The 17,948-nt window shown below is 48.4% G+C and overlaps 1 pseudogene; it reads left to right on the top strand.

The window, feature by feature from the left end:
- The first annotated feature begins 3,508 nt into the window (after positions 1–3,508).
- The window catches only part of LOC144160576 (uncharacterized), a 35,967-nt pseudogene continuing 21,527 nt past the window's right edge, over positions 3,509–17,948 (top strand).

The raw sequence follows: 17,948 nt of genomic DNA, 5'->3' as shown, positions 1-17,948 counted from the left end.
GGTTCGTAAGATTTTAGTTCTGATGAAGACGCTCCTTGTAAAGGCGTCAGACTTTGTCAGGTGAGGCGGTTAGAATTGTTTTAAATTTCGCGGCGTATTTATAAATAAGACGTGCTTTTACAGACGATAGTCTTTCTTGGGCTACTTAAACCCAGAAATTTTGGTCTGTCTGTATGTCTGTCTGTCTGTCCGTCTGTCTGTCTGTGACCCGATTCCGCCACCCGGCCAAAGCAAAACAATGCATGCGCAATAGTCTTATATAGTCACAGCTAAATCTACCCGTCTATGTCCGGTGAAATGTTCATACTTGTAAACGTTGTTGAAGAAGAACACGACATTACGCAAATATGAGACAACAAATCAATACAGAAGTGATATTTGCAGTGTTCCTTTATAAAAAAATCAAACATGCTTGAATTTGCGAAATTAAATACTTCATGAACTGCAGAAAAAGAGTTTACTCCGCCGTCGCCTGCTGTCGCCCGCGCCACTATAGCTTCTGGGGCCATTTTAAGAAATCAACCGGCAACAGTTACTCAAGGTTCCACTAGGTATGTTCCACGTTCTGCTTGCAACGCACGTGGAGTAGGGAAACGTGGTTCTATAAACGCTGAAGTAGGGCGCCTCGATTAACGCGCGTCTTCGCCGTACGGCAGCGTTCGCATCGAGACACCCGGTTTGGAGCAGTGGAACGCGGGAAATTTAAAATGATTTATGCAAACCTTAGGCGTCTTTACCTTGGGAGGAGCGCGACGCAAGAGGAACAACATGAGAGGTGAGCGGGAAAGCGAAGGGAGGCATTTACTTCGCAAAAGCCGATAAAGACTATCGTCTTTTGACGGCATTTGCAACGAAAGGAGCAGATACGCGGCCAATTTTTTATCTGACGACTGCGGTTTTACTTTCATGTGTTGGGTCGGTTCTGGACAACTGCAACGGGGATATTAGAGAGTTTTAGCTAACGGCTTTCGTCGCTCCGCTCCGGCATCGGCGGCAGGCTCAGCGCAACTGGAGCCAATGCCGTTCGCGGCCAAGCGCGCCATGCATGCGCAATGGGGCTCCCGCTTACTATGGGAGCGGAGCGGACCATGGAAAACAGTCAGCTAAAACTCGCTATTTTGCCAAATACTCCCTCACTGTATCGCGTTATCACCTGACGCTCGTGTCGGAGTTAGCTTGTGGAGCGACGCACTCCGCTTCTCAAGAGCAATGGATTTTTTCTCGTGTTTTTTATCAATTAAGAGATAAGGGTTTTGAGTGAGAACACCAACAAGTATGCGTAGATGCCTATTTGAGAGATACTGACCTACTATCGAGTGGGTCCACAGAGTGGCACAGGCGTGAGGGGAGCTAGGTTTTCGGGCCCGCAAAAACACAAAACTTGGTGTATTGAATGAAAAATGAGGAATGTTGAAACAAGTTGTATATCTTGTAATGCCTAAAAAATTTCTAGGCTCTGTACAATCGCCAATATGTGTCGTGTGCATACGTTTTTCTGCTTCTATGACAATAAACTGGAAATAATTGCACCTTTCACAAAGCTGCTGTTTTGTGTTTGGAAAACCAATATTTACGCTACAACTGCATGCATAGCAATGGTAATTGGGTAGAGTAGCTCAAGAGAAAAAAAGTTTTCTGGAAGCACTTCAAATTGTTCATTTTTCCCCCGCAGCCAAATTAAGAAATGCCGCGCTGTGGACATACACAGCTGGAGGAAGGAAAGCACATCGTGCCGAGACTCAAGTTCGCGAGGGAGGGGGACAAGATGCTCACAAATTCTTAATAATCTACTAATAAACCTCCAAGTATTTTCTTGGTGCATTGGGCCTGCACAATATATGCAGTTGTAATTTTAACAAATGTAACCGAAATCTTCAGCTTACCTTTCAGGGAAAACGTGAGCAAAGTGAAGAGCAACCAGCTCGTCATTACCAATGACATCAACGCACCAATCAGGGATAGAGGACATGAAGACGACGAGCCACAACCTTTGAACTACAGAAAAAGTACACACTTTTAGTTCTAGAGCATATAACATATTCTAATCGTGGTGCGTTCCTTGAATCCACTGTTTAGTAAACACTGGATTTATGTAGGTAGTACAGGTTGCCGGGAGAAATCTCATCACGGCTTTGGGGCTCAGTATCGTTTGCTTGTCTGGAGAGGGCGTCTGCCGCGGTGTTCTGGCGTCCCGATCGGTGCTTGACGTCAAAAGTGTCCTCCGCGAGGTCGAGAGTCCACCTTGCGAATCGACGATTGGTCGCTCCCTTTTGCACGAGGTACGAAAGGCAATAATTACCCGTGTGGACCGTGAAACGTGGGCCTCCTCAAAGATATATCGCCAATTTCTCAGTGACGGCATAGTGTAGAACCATGCATTCCAGCATGTTCGAATGGAGATACCTTTCGTGCTTGTTCAGTGATCGGCTCGCGTACTCGATGATTCGTTCCTTCCCATCCTGTACTTGAGGCAGCACTGCTCTCAGTCCCGTCTGCGAAGCATCAACGTACACGTAGATATCACAGTCAGGGAGGAAGTTAGCTAGGATCGGGGGATTCTTCAGCCTGTGCTTTTGCCTGTCAACGACATCCTGGTTATCGCTCGACGAAAGGCGCGTCCTTCGTGACGAGTCGTCGAAGAGAGTGCGTGAGCTTTGAGAACTCTGGGATGAACTTGCGGTAATGATTGCAAAAATGCAAAAACGAGCAGTTTCTTTCCGTTGAAGTGTGGCTCTAACTTGTCAGTGGCAGCGATCGCCGCGTCGTCCAGGGTTCGTCCATCGGAGGAGATGATGTAGCCAAGAAAACCGATCCTGTCTCGAACAAACTGGAATTTTGTGATGTACATTTTGAGACCGTTGATGATAACCCTTTTCAAGGCCTCATCAAGGAGAGTCAGAGCCTCCGATACAGTTGCTGCACCTTGACTGACGTCATCCATACAGGTTGAGAGGCCATCGAAGGCACGCCGCATGACTCTTTGCATGGTCTGCGGAGCCTTACAAAAGCCAAATGCCATTCGAAGATATTCGTACTTTCCTTGAGGTGCTACAGGCGCCGTTTTGTGGACGTCCTTCGGCATCACTCGTCCTATCAGAAACGCTGACTTCACGTCCATGACAATAAATTATTTTGAGCCTTCTGTCGTGATATCATCAATGATATTCTCCATTATTGGCATCGGGTATGGAGGGTTTTGGTGGGCGCCACCTGCGGCCGAGGCGATCAAACGTGATTCGCATCGGCTCCGTAAATGTTACCAAATTTCGGCGGGCCTTTTGCCCCAGTGAGTCTTAAAAGCTACTATCGTGTTCAGCTTCACACAAGGAGTAGACTGACACCAAATTTGGTGAGTTTCTTTACGGGACTTTTAATGCCCCGAGGCGGCGCCGCCTGTCTAAGCCTACTTCGGGCTTAGCTCGACCCCGGCTCCCGGCCACGCCGGCGGCAGCCGCTAGGCCTAACGCCGGCTGCCCCAACGCATCCGAGGCTTGAGGTGGCCACCGCCATGGAAGTGAGCGACGAGCCCTACCACGGGGATGATGATTTAACGCCAGAAGCAACCATAGTCGACCGATCAACCGGCCGCACCGTCGCCGCCGTGCCGGGAGAGACCCTCACGGCCGACGACACCGCCGGCTGGGTGCTGCCGCGTCGACGCGTCGCCGCCAACGCCGCAGCCAAGCAGCTAGGGTCGACGACGAAGCAAGCATCGCTAACCGGTGAGTCCGCGCCAAGGCCTCACCCAGCTACAACCCCCACTATGTCAAGAAAGTTAACGCTGCAATTACTAAGTCGGCACGCCCGCAGGCATACCGAGGGATGAGCATAAGATTATAATTAGACCGCGGCGCGGACTCCACGCCGGGCGCGTCAGAGCGACAGAGCTCATGGCAGCAATAAGAACGGCCACCGGTATCGCTAGGGACGAAGCCTTACGTGACACCATTTGCCCGAACACGCAGCCGAACATCATCGTTGTGAGCACGCCGTGCGAGGCCCGCGCAGCGAAGTACGCACAGCTACAGTCGTTACGAGTGAGCGAGCAAGAATACGAGGTCTATGCATACCAAGCCGCCCCCGACGGCAGTGCCAAGGGAGTGATACACGATATAGACAGGGAAGACACCGCAGAGGAGATTAGAGAGAATGTAGTTAACGAATACAACCCGCTAGCGCTGGACGCGCATCGCATTGGCAATTCCACGGCGGTGATCGTCCTATTTCAAGGCCTCAAAGTACCGTCGACAGTCAAGTACGGCGCAGTACTGCTGAGGTGTAACCTGTACAGACAACACCCAGAAGTGTGTACCACGTGTGGAAAGATTGGCCAGAGAAGGGACGCATGTCCGCAACCGCACTGACGGGTATGCCTCGCGTGCGGCAAACGCGACGCGCGAGAGGAACACGAATTTGAGTGCAAACCGCATTGAAAACTGTGCGGAGGGCCCCACACGACCGGAATGCAGGTCTGCACAAACAAATTCAAGATCCCATATATCGTGAAACGGCGGCAATGGGAGCGAAAGGAAAGCAGGGCCCCCGGGAGAAAAGACGACCGCAATTTCGTGCCACTAGACATCGCCACGGAGAAGCGAGGGCGCAGCCGAGGGAGGCGCAGCCGCAATCGCGCGCGTGGCGACACCAGCTGTTCCGCCGATCGAGGGGCAAAGGGGAGGAGCCGGAGTAGAAGCGCGTGACGATCATGTGGACGCGTGTAGTGGGCTGACGTAGTCAAGGCAACACCTGCGCGCCGAGCTAGGTGGTGTTGGCCGAGCCCGCTCCCGATCTAGAACGCCGAGCAGAGCAGAACGTGAACGCGTGAGAGTAGGACCACAGATGAATCGCCGAACCACACCTTCTTCGCTGAACACAAGACGTGGCGTTCCGTCGAAGCCAACAGCAAGGCGGTCACTGTTGTCGTGGAGTCTGTTGATTCCCCTCGTGTGCGTGTTGCAGTCTCGTCGTCGAGCAGCGGTTCGTCAGCGTCTTTCGTCTCCTCGTCGGCCCTAAATCCTAATCCTGTTGGCAGCGCTATGTAAGCTTGGTCGCGGCTCATGTTGCGTGGAAGAAACTGGGGTTTGATATAATAATAAAAAAAAAAAACGTTTAATGAATTTATAAAACTGGGATTGCATATATATGGTACCAAGATAGAGGACAACTCGGAGAAAACGTCTGACGCGCTGCTCTGGCGTGGGGCGACTCTGATGGCCGAACAGCACACACACGCACCACGCAAGAGTCCAAAGCTCGCAGCATACACGCTCGTTGGCATAAACATCCGGCCGCGGTCACTGCCGCAGTGGTGGTTTGAAGTGCTTCGTGCTCCGGGCTTGGTCCCCTCGGCAGGCCACAATTATCCGAAGCTTCGGAGACGGCTGCGAGGCAATCGGGTGTCGTTTCCCATTCTCCCAACCAAAATTCGCAGCTTTTCTCAAAATGCATGGCCGCACCTGAAATCTCACAAAATACTCGTGTAATGGCAAGAGCATTCTCCACGCTTGCCTTGTCAGTACAAAATAAAGTGACATCATCGGCATATGCTAACATTTTCACTTCGAAGAACAATAGCGTAAACCCTCTAACACTAATGTCCTGTATTATGCGCATCACATATTAGTTCCAGGTATAAGCAAGGCAGGAGTGGTAATAAAGGGCACCCTTGACGAACCGATGAAAGAAGGTCAACTGGTTTGGTTAGTGAATTGTTGACTAGCACTTTTGTCGAATCATTGGCATAACAAAGTTGAATACCGTCGGTAAGCCGAGACCCTGCGTTCACAAGCTTTGAAGCATGAAACAGGATAGGGTGACTCACACGATCGAGTGCCTTTGTCAAGTCTAGTTGTACTAAAGCTACTTAGGCTGAAGTATCCGAAACACACTCAAGTATAGACCTCACTAAGTGAATGTTAGTTTTGTAGCGAAGACTACGGGACATTCCCTGACAGCGCCATTGCCGCGCATTATCGTGGATCATCATCACCGCCGTGCTTTAGGAACACCTCATCTATCATCATCAAAAGGAGCTTGTGAAGAAGAGGTTCAGCTGGCTCGGCATCGCCCCTTGTCTTCTGACTGCTTCCTCGGTGTTCCTGAGCACCAATAAACCCCTTAACAGTTTGGTGGAGTGTGCGGTGTCATCCCCATCCTGGCCTCCACATCGCATCGTCTCGGCCCGGGCGGAATCGTCCAGGAAACATCGGCCGTGTCGGGCAGCCCCAGCCCACGGCGACGAGCAATCGACCACGTCCCCTGCCCCGTGACCCCAGCCCGTGACCAGCCCGTGACCAGCCCGGCATTTTGACCCTGACGCGCCTACGGAGGTCCACACTGATGCCAGCGGGGTCGGCCTTGGCGCTGTACTGGCCCAGCGAAAGTCAGGCTTTGATGAATACGTCGTTGCCTACGCCAGCCGCACCCTTACCCGAGCCGAATCCAACTATTCCGTGACGGAGAAGGAGTGCTTGGCCATTGTTTGGGCGCTGGACAAGTTCCGGCCCTATTTGTACGGTCGCCCTTTCGACGTGGTCACAGACCACCACGCACTTTGTTGGCTGTCCACACTAAAAGATCCGTCAGGGCGGCTCGCACGGTGGGCTCTGCGGCTCCAGGAGTACGACATAAGGGTTGTATATCGATCCGGCCGCAAACACTCCGATGCGGATGCCCTCTCCCGTTCTCCAATGTCAGTGTCCCACGACTCCGGGTGCCTCCGTGCTGACGACGCTGACATGTCACCACTTTCTTTCTCCGACATCCGAACAGAGCAGCGAAAAAACCCCTGGGTTGCTTCCCTCATCTCTTTGCTTTCTGGCACGTCACCCGCTCACGGATCTCGGGCTCTGCGCAGGCAAGCATCGCACTTCACGATTCGCGACGAGTTGCTATATCGCCGCAACTACGACAGCGAAGGACGGAAGTGGCTGCTTGTTATTCCTCGTCATCTGCGCATCGACATTTGTGACACTCTTCATGCCGATCCCACCTGTGGCCATGCAGGGGTGCTCAAAACTTACCAGCGTATCCGCCTGCGCTATTATTGGCGAGGCATGTACAACTTTGTGCGCAAGTACATCCGATCATGTGCGACCTGCCAACGCCGCAAGTCACCGCCGTCACGTTCTATTGGTCCGCTGCAGCCCCTTCCTTGCCCGGCGAAACCATTTGACCGTGTAGGCATTGACCTGTACGGGCCTTTGCCCTACACAGCCGCCGGGAATCGATGGGTCATTGTTGCGGTCGGCCACCTCACGCGGTATGCTGAAACCGCTGCACTGCCTACCGCCACAGCACGAGACGTCGCCTCCTTTCTATTACGTCGCTTCATATTGCGCCATGGAGCGCCTCGAGAACTCCTAAGTGACCGAGGACGCGTCTTCTTATCCGATGTTGTCGCGAAGCTCCTCACTGAGTGCCGTACTATCCACCGTACAACAACTGCGTACCACCCGCAGACTAATGGCCTCACTGAGCGTTTTAATCGAACTCTTGGAGACATGCTCTCCATGTACGTCTCCTCCGACCACGATGACTGGGACCTTGTTCTCCCCTATGTGACCTACGCGTACAATACGGCCATACAGGCTACAACCGGCTTCTCCCCTTTCTACCTACTCTACGGACGAGAACCATCGTGCACTCTCGACACCGTGCTTCCTTATCGTCCGGATGTCTCGGAGTGCACCCCAGCATCAGAAGCCGCCAAACACGCGGAAGAGTGCCGACAACTCGCGAAAACCTTCACAGCTGAAGACCAGTGGCGGCAAAAATCTCGCCACGACGACACAGCTGTGGCACCAACTTATTCGCCGGGGTCATTGGTTTGGCTATGGATTCCCTCGACCACCCCGGGATTGTCTACGAAGTTTCTCGCCAAGTATCATGGCCCCTACCGCGTCTTGGAGCGTACGTCACCAGTAAACTACATCGTTGAGCCTATGGCCCTCTCTACGGACCTCCGCCGCCGTGGGCGTGAGACTGTCCACGTGCAGCGCTTAAAACCCTACCACGAGCCTCTGGTTTCGTCTGCTCCGTAATTCGCCGCCAGGATGGCGTCTTCTTCCGCGGGGGGAAATTGTAGCGAAGACTACGGGACATTCCCTGACAGCGCCATTGCCGCGCATTATCGTGGATCATCATCACCGCCGTGCTTTAGGCACACCTCATCTATCATCATCAAAAGGAGCTTGTGAAGAAGAGGTTCAGCTGGCTCGGCATCGCCCCTTGTCTTCAGACTGCTTCCTCGGTGTTCCTGAGCACCAATAAACCCCTTAACAGTTTGAATAGATCGCCCAGGGATGCCGCATGTCTGACGGTCGCCAAATAGGAGCTCATTTACATTTTGAAGACGGCTGACCAAAATCTTGGCGAATAGTTTATAATCTACAATACACAAGGAAACGGGACCTTATGCTTCTACTTTACGTAGTTTGTCAGGAAAACTACTTTTCGGGACTAGAACAGTGTGGCCTTCGTACAGCGTAGGTGGAAGATATCGTCTTGTAAGCCGCGCGGTAAACCCGAAGTAAAAATTGAGCCAGCAAAGAACAGAATGTCTTGTAAAATTCTGGAGTGAGAACATAAGGCCCTGGGAGTTTGCCTTTCGCCCATGATTCAATGCTAGACACCAATTCCTGAATTCCAATCCCCTGGTCCCCTTAACTTGTCCTGGTTTATTTTGGGTAGTGAACTAATCAATTTGTCAATAGAGTACTCGCTCGCTATTTTTTTTGGGATCATGGAATAGAGTTCTATTATAATAGGCGAAGGCCATCATTATCCCATTAATGGCATCAATTACTTTTCCTTCATACTCAATTTCAATTTCCTGTTTAGACAGGGCATTGACGGCGCTCATAGCCTAGAGACCGGCAACATGGTTAAACTTCAGCAAAGCTCTGTGATCTCGCCCACCCTAGTGCTCCCCGGTATTTCTCAACATCACACGCCTGTAGCTGCGGCCTGACATTCGGAATGTCATCTATAAATGGACCAGGAAATCGGCTTTAAAGTTCATACAGTTCCTTCAATAATGTATTTAAGTCATTTATGTGGTTTTTCTTTTCAAACGCCATGACTGCAGCCTTTTCAATAGCAGTGACTTTTACTTCGTGCTTAAATAATTCCCACCGTGCGAGCATAGGCATATCATAGCAATTTCTGTAATTTTGCATAATTTCTGGAACAATGCAAAGAAGGCTGATTGGATAGTAACGAATTATTGAAGTTCCATAACTCCCAGTGCAGGCGACGAGTCTTACACTGTTGGCTACCATGTGCAGCAGTCACAAGGCAGTGATCGCTAAAAATACCGGATGCCCAGAGTAGCCATGCACACACGGTAGGGTATCTAACGAAACATAAATACTGTCTAGCCCAGTCTGAGAGGCTCCCTGAAAATGTGTAAAATGATTTTGCAGTCGGTCATTTTCTCCAATGTCAGAAAGGTGACAGTCACGAGAAATGTTTTCCAATATTATTGCGTCGTTATTGTTCGATCGTTGGTGCTTACACGACCTGTCACTCGGGTTATACACATAGTCAAAGTCCCCTAATACCATTAAGTGGCGCTCAGTGACCAGGTGAGTCTCTAATGACAGAAAATATTCCTCCCGTTCACGAGGTTGAGATGGTGCATAAACGACAAGAAACCTCCATGAATGAACCGCGATCATTAGGTCACATACGATTAGGAGCCCCTCCTGATCAGTGGATGCAAATTCCACACCGCATTGGAGGCGCTTTTTCAGAAAGAGCATGCCCCCAGAAGATAACCGTTTGGCGTGGCAGACGCACATTTTGTACTCTGATTGAAAAGGAGCTAGAGCTTCCGCAGTCTCTTCATCCGACTCGATTTTGGTTTCTTGAATAGCCAATACATCAATCTTCCAACCCCGTATTAAGTGAAGAAGTCGGCCTTGACGCCTTTTGTTACGTAAGCCACAGACATACAACATCCCAATCTTAAAGAAAAAAGCACCCACCATGAAACCCTACAGCAGTGTAGCGTCTCTACCTCGCCTACCTCCAGTTCCATCAGGATCTGGAGGCGGGGAAGCAGGAAGGCAACCAGTAATTGCACTTTCCGCAGCCGGGGAGGCAGCGGAAGCTGCCCCTGATTACGATGCAGGGTCGGCAACTAGAGGAGCCTATGAAATTATCATGCCTGTACCAAAGGCGGACGTGGCACCTGTCGCCAAAGCCGTGGATGGCACCGCCGAAGCAGCAGGGGCAGGATTTGAAGCATCCCTGACAAGAAACTTCTTCGCCTGCTTGATCTCCATGACCTCTGGTTTTCCACCCAAAACCTCCACTTCATCAAGTGGCGCAGGTGTCCAGTTCCATTTCTTCATTTTTCGTCGACGGTGGTCGATCCCGGTAAGGTGGTGGCTCGACCCACGTCGCAGACGGGACCGCAACGTTAGCGCCCCCTACTTCATCCTCAGGGGGTACCAAACGGGACGCATCCTCCGTGGACACCGCACGAGCCCTATATCCTGGTCGCTGCTCTGCAACAGCTTCCCCTGAAGAATCCACGACCTCACTTGCATCCATGATGTCAGATGCTACAGTGTCATCTTCCGCTTCACGACCCGAACGAAGCTTGTCTGGATAGGTTCGGACACTTGCTGATGACAAGTGGCCATAGCGGTGGCATTACTTGCAACGTGGAGTTTTGAACCGCCTTCTTATGTTACCTACCCTATCGCAGCGCAAGCAGAGATGGCGGACGCACGGGAGTCAAGATGAGAGACTGTTGACCGTAGACGTCCAGTAGTTACGGCAACGAGTTGACAGAGACTCCATCCTTCAGCGTGAATGACACGTCTCTGTTTCCAGTGCTGCGGGTACCGGAAATATAAAGTATATATTGTAGAATAAGTTTGCTTTTTTCTTTAGTTTCAGCAGTTTAAGCAGCTTAGAGGACTGTGGTATAGCGCTCGTGCAGTAGGCGCCCCCCAAATTTCCACAATGTGTTATGTCTAGCAAGTTCCTTTCTTACACGAAAAAGCGTTGCAGATGTGCGGTCGTGCTGCTGACCGCTGTGCTTGTGCTCCCAGCGCAAAAAGTGCATCATGCACTCTAGTTTTATGCTGTACGATAAGAAGCTTCGGTTGATTATATTGCCTTAGTACGTATATTAACTTCGCGGTCTTTTCTCCCGCCTTCAATTGGCCTGAGGTTTTCGTACTAGCGTACCAGTCAGCCAAGCGTCGCATGTGCGCTTGTGTGGAGCAACTTGGACTTGGAGCTTGATACAGTGTACAAAATAACGAACTAAAGAAAGACACTTCCATTTGTAAACTGGCCGTGGCTTAGCTTCAAGCCAGCGAACCAATTGCGACGACCCGTCGGCGGCCGGCGGACTAAACGGTGGGACAACTGACTCCGTCGGAAGTCGGCGAGCCGTGCAGTAGCGCAGTCAAGCCAAGCCGTTTTTTTCGGACTTAACATGAAAACGCCTAAGGAAAGGGGCGGTGGTACAGCGAGGAGGACAGCATTTTCAAAATGATTTTTCTGGTGAATAAAGCCGCGTAAACGCCGCAAGATCGGTGGAAACATGGCCTACAGACTCCAGACTATAATTAGCGCTCGTAATCTCGCAATGTTTCGAAATCATTTCAGTGTTCCTTTAAGCTCAACGAGTGATATTTGCCCACGTCGACGTTCCAAGCGGGACAGTTGCTGTTCATCCGGGAGGGATTCGCAGCTGCTCAAACGGTTGGAACTTGAGGCGGCAACGGCTTATCTTTGTTTTCGCTCTAATTTTCATTTCTGTTCCGGCTAACGCTTCTTCAATTTCAGCTCTTCTTCCTCTAAGCGAACGCCATGCATCCATTCCATAACGAGTTAACACCTCGAAGGCTTCGACCTTTATTCTAGCGGACACACACGCGGGTGTTTATTTCGCTGCCCAGTCGTAGGCATCTTATTGTCTGTGCTACACACTAACTCACACCCAAACCGCTCGATTGCGGAAGACAGCTGCCATGGTGGATTGAGCCATGAGACTCCCACGTTTATATACCCCACCCTCAGAACGGGTATGTCATCGGTAGCGGCATTAAGCCCTGTTGTGCATGCATGCTTCCTTCCTCCACCCCCAACATGTGCACGCCTAAACCGGACACCCGGGATGGTCGCGTAATTAGGCGTGAAATACACCGGCGAAGGGAGAGAGAAAGACTTTACATACGGCCAGACTAAGATGTATTATTCTTTTGCCAGGGGAACTACGGTCAGCTGGTCGACGAGGACCGTTGACGCGACAATGTCGCTCGGAGTGGCCTTCAAGCTAAAGAAGAATTATGTGCTCACGCAGGCGGTCCAGCGGGGTAAGTTGCTTTCAACCGGCAGGTACCCGCAGCACCCGCAGGTAGTCGGCGACGTGGAACTTGAGGCAGCAACGGCCACGGCTACATTCTCGGTGGCGGTGGATTTCGAGCGTTTTTACGCACATTTGCGGTGATGTTGATTCTCCGCAATCTTTTGATAACGGTTCTACTGCCGCTGTCAGCCGAATGCGGAACTCGTGAAACCGGCATCGGTGATGGCGAGGGCAATAACCATTGGGATAACCGCTGTGAGAGAGGGATTCATGGTGCGGACGAGGAGCCCCGGAGCGGCGCCGAGTAGATCGGCTTTAAATTTTACATGGTGACAAAAACATGTCGATGCACCGCTTTTCAGGTATCAACTTCAGCGTGATTAGCCTGGTAATTTTTATAGAATAGGTCTCCCTAGCCGTCGCCATCATCATCGTAACCTCCTCCTTCTCGTCCTCAGCACCAAGTCGTTCACCATCCTCGGAAAGACCCCAACAATAATCCGGCGGGTTAGCTGCAGTGACGTTTGATTTGTTGTAGCGACACACAAAAAAATCATAGCACTCTGCGCTCACGTTATTTGAGAAAATGTCCTATAGTTGACAATGAGGCTGCAGATTCTCGTTATTGAGATGGAGAACAATGGTATTGGAAAAGAAACTTAGAAACTTACGAAAGAAAATAAAAGGAGGAACTTGTCGCTATTTGGCTAAAAACCGATGAAAGGACTTAAGGGTGGCCATGAAGCCGCTGAAGGTGGCTATGTTCGGCATAAAGTCCCTTCATCGGCTTTTAGCCAAGTAGCTACAATTTCCTCCTCTCCATACTCTGCCTGCTCCTCTCGCGCCGTCTGATAGCTCTGTCCGCCATGATCTTCCTAACCCGCCGCAGCTGAGCGTACGCCCCGCACGTCGGCCGCGTTGCGCGCTGTGTCTTTGTAGTAGCATGAAGTGTCTTAATCATTTATGCATTATAGGATACAGCGGTAACCCTATTAATTTGAGCCCCAACATCAAGTAAGGAATGAAGCTCTGAATATATACACGCCGACTCACCACTCTTAGCGCTTGCACCCTGAACTTCAAGTACTGTCACATGGCAACAACACTTGGGTGGTGACTCAGGTTGAAGCTTGAGGGCATTACATTCAGATCGCGACGGTTTTAAGGCGCCCGAACGTGTTATAAGTCCTTCATCTTTGGATAGAAACTGACTAAGGCCTCTTTCTTAACTGTGGCTAAAGAGAGATGGTTTAATTTCGTTTAAATACCGCGAGGCCTCTTTTTTTTAATGAGCCTTTCGAAGAAATTTGCAGGTTAGGGAATCTTTATGGTCCGTCCAGTGCAGCATTTAGAAGTTAGGAACAGTTCATACATTAGAATGTGTAGTGCATCAATGTGAAACATAACAGAGCTGTTTTACCGGCACACGTTTCGCATTTGTAAAAAATGGAAAAGTATAATAAGCTTCTCCCGGTAAATAAAAGTTTCCCAATATAAAGCCCCGCCCAGTTCAGCATTTATTTCTTGAACTTCCCCTCCCAAAAGTAGTGAAAATTAAAGCCCTGCTCATATTGCGTGTATGCGCGCATAACCATATTATGGTTAGGGTGGCTACATAAAATCTAGCCTAACAGAGCAATAATGCTGTCTGTTCATATGTATTTTTTCCTGAGCGAATATTTACCTGCCAACTTATAAAGAATACAGCTAAACGTAATTCGAACAGAAGTTTTAGTTACTTTTCTGTATAATATATTACTTGGTGCCTAAAATACACTTTGTTTTCTTGCTCATGTTTCTCCTTAATATTGCCAGTGTTCCGTGTACCTCAGATTTTTCTGCAAGATGTACATACTTATGTAGCTGTACGTGATGTACCACACGTGTTGACATTCGAAATCTTAGGACATCATGATTTTTCAAAAAAGATAGTGAAACCGTCTTGCAGGGAAAAAATATTTTTATACAGACGGCTTTCCATTTGCCTTCTCATTTATGGAATAAGTTTGGTCAAAGTGCCACATTTAGCTAATTATCTAATAATGTGCAATGAATAGAGCTTAACATTGCCATGAATGGAGTTGCATTGAATAGCCATGAATGGAGTTGCATTAACTTAACATGAATGGAGCTGCATTGCCATTGCCGCTGAATGCGCGAGTGTTATTTATTCCTTGTTGCTCCAAGCCGGTGACGTTGAAACGAACCCCGGCCCTGGTAACATTGAAGAAGTTGCCACCTAATTAAAAAAAGTTTCCGATGGTCAATCCACCGTTCTTGCTGAACTAAAGGAGTTAAAAGATCAGCTGCAATCCACTGATAAAGTATTAACAGACTTAAGTAAACGAATAACAGATCTTGAGAGCCATTTCAAGTCCCTTTCATCTCTTAAAGTTGAAATGGACAACACAAAGGCTGCCACACTTCAGATGTCCCGCCAGATAGACAGCTTATCAGCCCGAGTGGAAGACTCTGAAAATCGCTCCCGCAGAAACAATTTAATATTCTAAGGCATTCCCGACACTAAACCTTTCCGAACATTTTACTGAACCAGAAAAACTAGTCATTGCTCTTTGTGCTAATCACATGAAGCTGAATATTGAACCAAAAGATATAGACAGAGCGGATCGTCTTGGTTGTCATGCTGTAGACAATTAAAGGCCGATAATTGTAAAACTTAATACTTAAAAAAAAAAAGATTCCTTGAAACGGCCGCAAACTCAAAGATACCAAATACAGCGTTGGCGAAGACTTTTCCGCCACAGTTCGAATTGCTCGTAGGCATCTTATCGCTTTCGCACGGTCCGTCTTGTCCATTTATGTTGACGTTCAAAACCGTACGCATGGGCAAAAATCACTACACATTTGACGAATCGACACAAACGGTTAAAAAATTACTTTAGCTAGTTCCTCGCAATCCACACGTGTGTAATGGCCCCAGATCCACCCCACGCCCACTAGTTTCCCTCTCAGTTATTTTTACTAATATACACAGTTTTCTACCAAAGCGATAGGTCATTTCTAGTCTGGTTTCCTCGTCGAGCAGCAACGTATTAGTTTTATCAGAGACGTGGTTATACAGTGACATCAGCGACTACGAAGTTCTAACAGACCTTCCAAATTTTACAGTATTTCGCAAGGACCGTATAGATAGGCGTGGCGGAGGCGTGGCTATTGCAATCAGCAAAGATATTTCTTGGAATGCAAATAACATTCAGACTGATCTCGAAATTATATGGCTTTGCCACGCAACTCCTGAAACTGTTTTAATTGGTGCCTGCTATAGACCTCCCCACAGCACTCCTGATTTTGCTCGTAAACTTAACGACGTGTTAAATGATGTAACTACTGCATACCCTAAAGCCCGCATTCTTCTTTTTGGGGATTTCAATCATCCTCTCATTGACTGGGTAAACCAAATTACTTTGACGTCAGAAGAACCCGAAGCGCACGACTTTCTTGATGTGTGCCATAACGTTAACTTAACCCAACTTGTAACAGAACTAACCCGCGTAACTCAAACGTGCGCCAATACCCTTGGCTTAATACTAACTGATCACCCTGAGAACCTTTCGTCCGTTTCATATCTTCCAGAAATTAGCAATCACAAGGTAATTTATGCTGAGTTTACGTTCAAACCGGTGTCTCGTCAGAAAAGTAAAAAACTACACGTCTTTATGACAAAGAAAATTACACAGCTATCATTGATGAACTCCGCTCTTTCTTTCCATCATTCGAATCATTATTCCAAAATAGATCAGTGCAAGGTAATTGGAAACCATTTACTTACAAGGTGTATTATCTTGTGAGAAAATATATACCCACATTTAATTTCCAGGCCGACACTCAAAAGCCCCGGTTCACCAAAACATTAAAACGCCTAGAAAACAAAAAGAAACGCCTCTTTCGTTCAGCCAAACAGAAGGGAAGCCAGTGCGCATGGGAAAAATACTATGTAGCCGAACCTAGGAGAGATATGCGGAGCAAAGCACTCTTTCTATAACTGTAACTTGCCGAAGATTCTAAAAAGTGACCCACGCAAGTTTTTTGAAATAATCAACCCTCAAATCACGCAGTCTACTACCTTCACCGATGATGCCGGCAGACCAGTGAGTGACGTTGATTGTGCAAACATCTTTAATAACGCATTTGGATCAGTGTTCACAAAAGAAACAGACCTTCCATTTTTCATGCCGACTTCGACTATCGAACTCTTCATGCCATCCATCACATTTTCCGTGTCTGCTATAATAGCTATAATGAACAACCTAAAGTTGTCGTCCTCCACTGGTGTAGACAATACTAACTCCAAGTTCCTTAAAAACACTGTATGTTTGTGCGGAATATTTATTGTTGGAACTTTCGACGACGATGAGGAGGACGCAAGCAGAGCGCGCAACAGACCCATAGGCGATGAAGAAGAAGACGACCAGGCGAGGCTACAAGATGGACGCTTTATAGACCGGTTCTCTGTACATAGTGTAAATATATCTGCTTTCTATCGACGACGGCCTCCTCCGTTACCTCCCTGGACGTTCTTCCACATTTATGCTTATTGGTTTTGCAGTCACTCGCAACAGGCCAACTGCCCGACGATTGGAAAAAAAGGGAAGGTCATTCTAGTCTTCAAAACCGGTAACAAAAACTCATCTCTAAATTATCGTCGCATCTCCTTAACTTCAGTGCCTTGCAAAATCATGGAAGAAGTCATATTCACTCACATTATCAGTTTTCTTGATAAGGTTAATTTTTTTCATCCTGCACAACATGGCTTCCGAAAATGGTTTTCATGCGAAACTCAACTAGCACTTTTTGTACATGACCTTCGTTCCAATCTCGATAATAACCTTCAAACCGACGCCATATTTCTAGATTTCACCAAAGCATTTGATAAGGTACCCCATTAACGCTTGTTACTAAAACGTTCCCACTTAACCTTACACCGCGCAGTCTTAATCTGGATCCAAGAATTTTGAAATAACCATTCCCAATCTGTGCTTGTAAATGATCAGCACTAGAATTTTATTCCAATTACGTCAGGTGTCCCTGAGGGTTCTGTCCTTGGCCCCTTGTTATTTCTAATATATATTAACGACCTCCCAACGAACTTAACTTGTAACATACGCATGTTTGCTGATGACTGCGTTTTGTACCGCCCAGTAACTAATGTATCCGATCAAATAAGCCTCCAATGTGACCTTAACCAAGTACAGCGTTGGTGTGAACACTGGCAATTGGAACCTAATCCTAACAAATGTAAGCTTATGTCGTTTAAGAGCCGCCATAACCAGCTGACCACTTCCTACATAATTTCTAACACTGATGTTCAACTTGTGCAATCATACAAATACTTTGGCCTAACTTTGTGCTGTGACCTAACTCGGACTGAGCATATCCGGGCTATCATCACAGCTGCTAATCGTACTCTCGGCTTCCTAAAACGTCATCTGCGCAACGCACCTCGCCATGTAAATTACTAGTTTATCAATCCCTCGTAAAAAGCAAGCTCGAATATGCGTCGTCAATTTTGAGCCCACAACACGCGTATCTCATTACTGCACTGGAATCACTTCAAAACCGTGCTACTAGATTCATTCATTCGTGATATGCCTAT

This window comes from Haemaphysalis longicornis, unplaced genomic scaffold (assembly GCF_048455015.1).
Source record: "Haemaphysalis longicornis isolate Haplotype H1 unplaced genomic scaffold, Haemaphysalis longicornis Haplotype H1 scaffold_107, whole genome shotgun sequence".
Classification (NCBI taxonomy): Eukaryota; Metazoa; Arthropoda; class Arachnida; order Ixodida; family Ixodidae; genus Haemaphysalis; species Haemaphysalis longicornis.
This window is presented reverse-complemented; position numbering and strand designations above follow the sequence as displayed.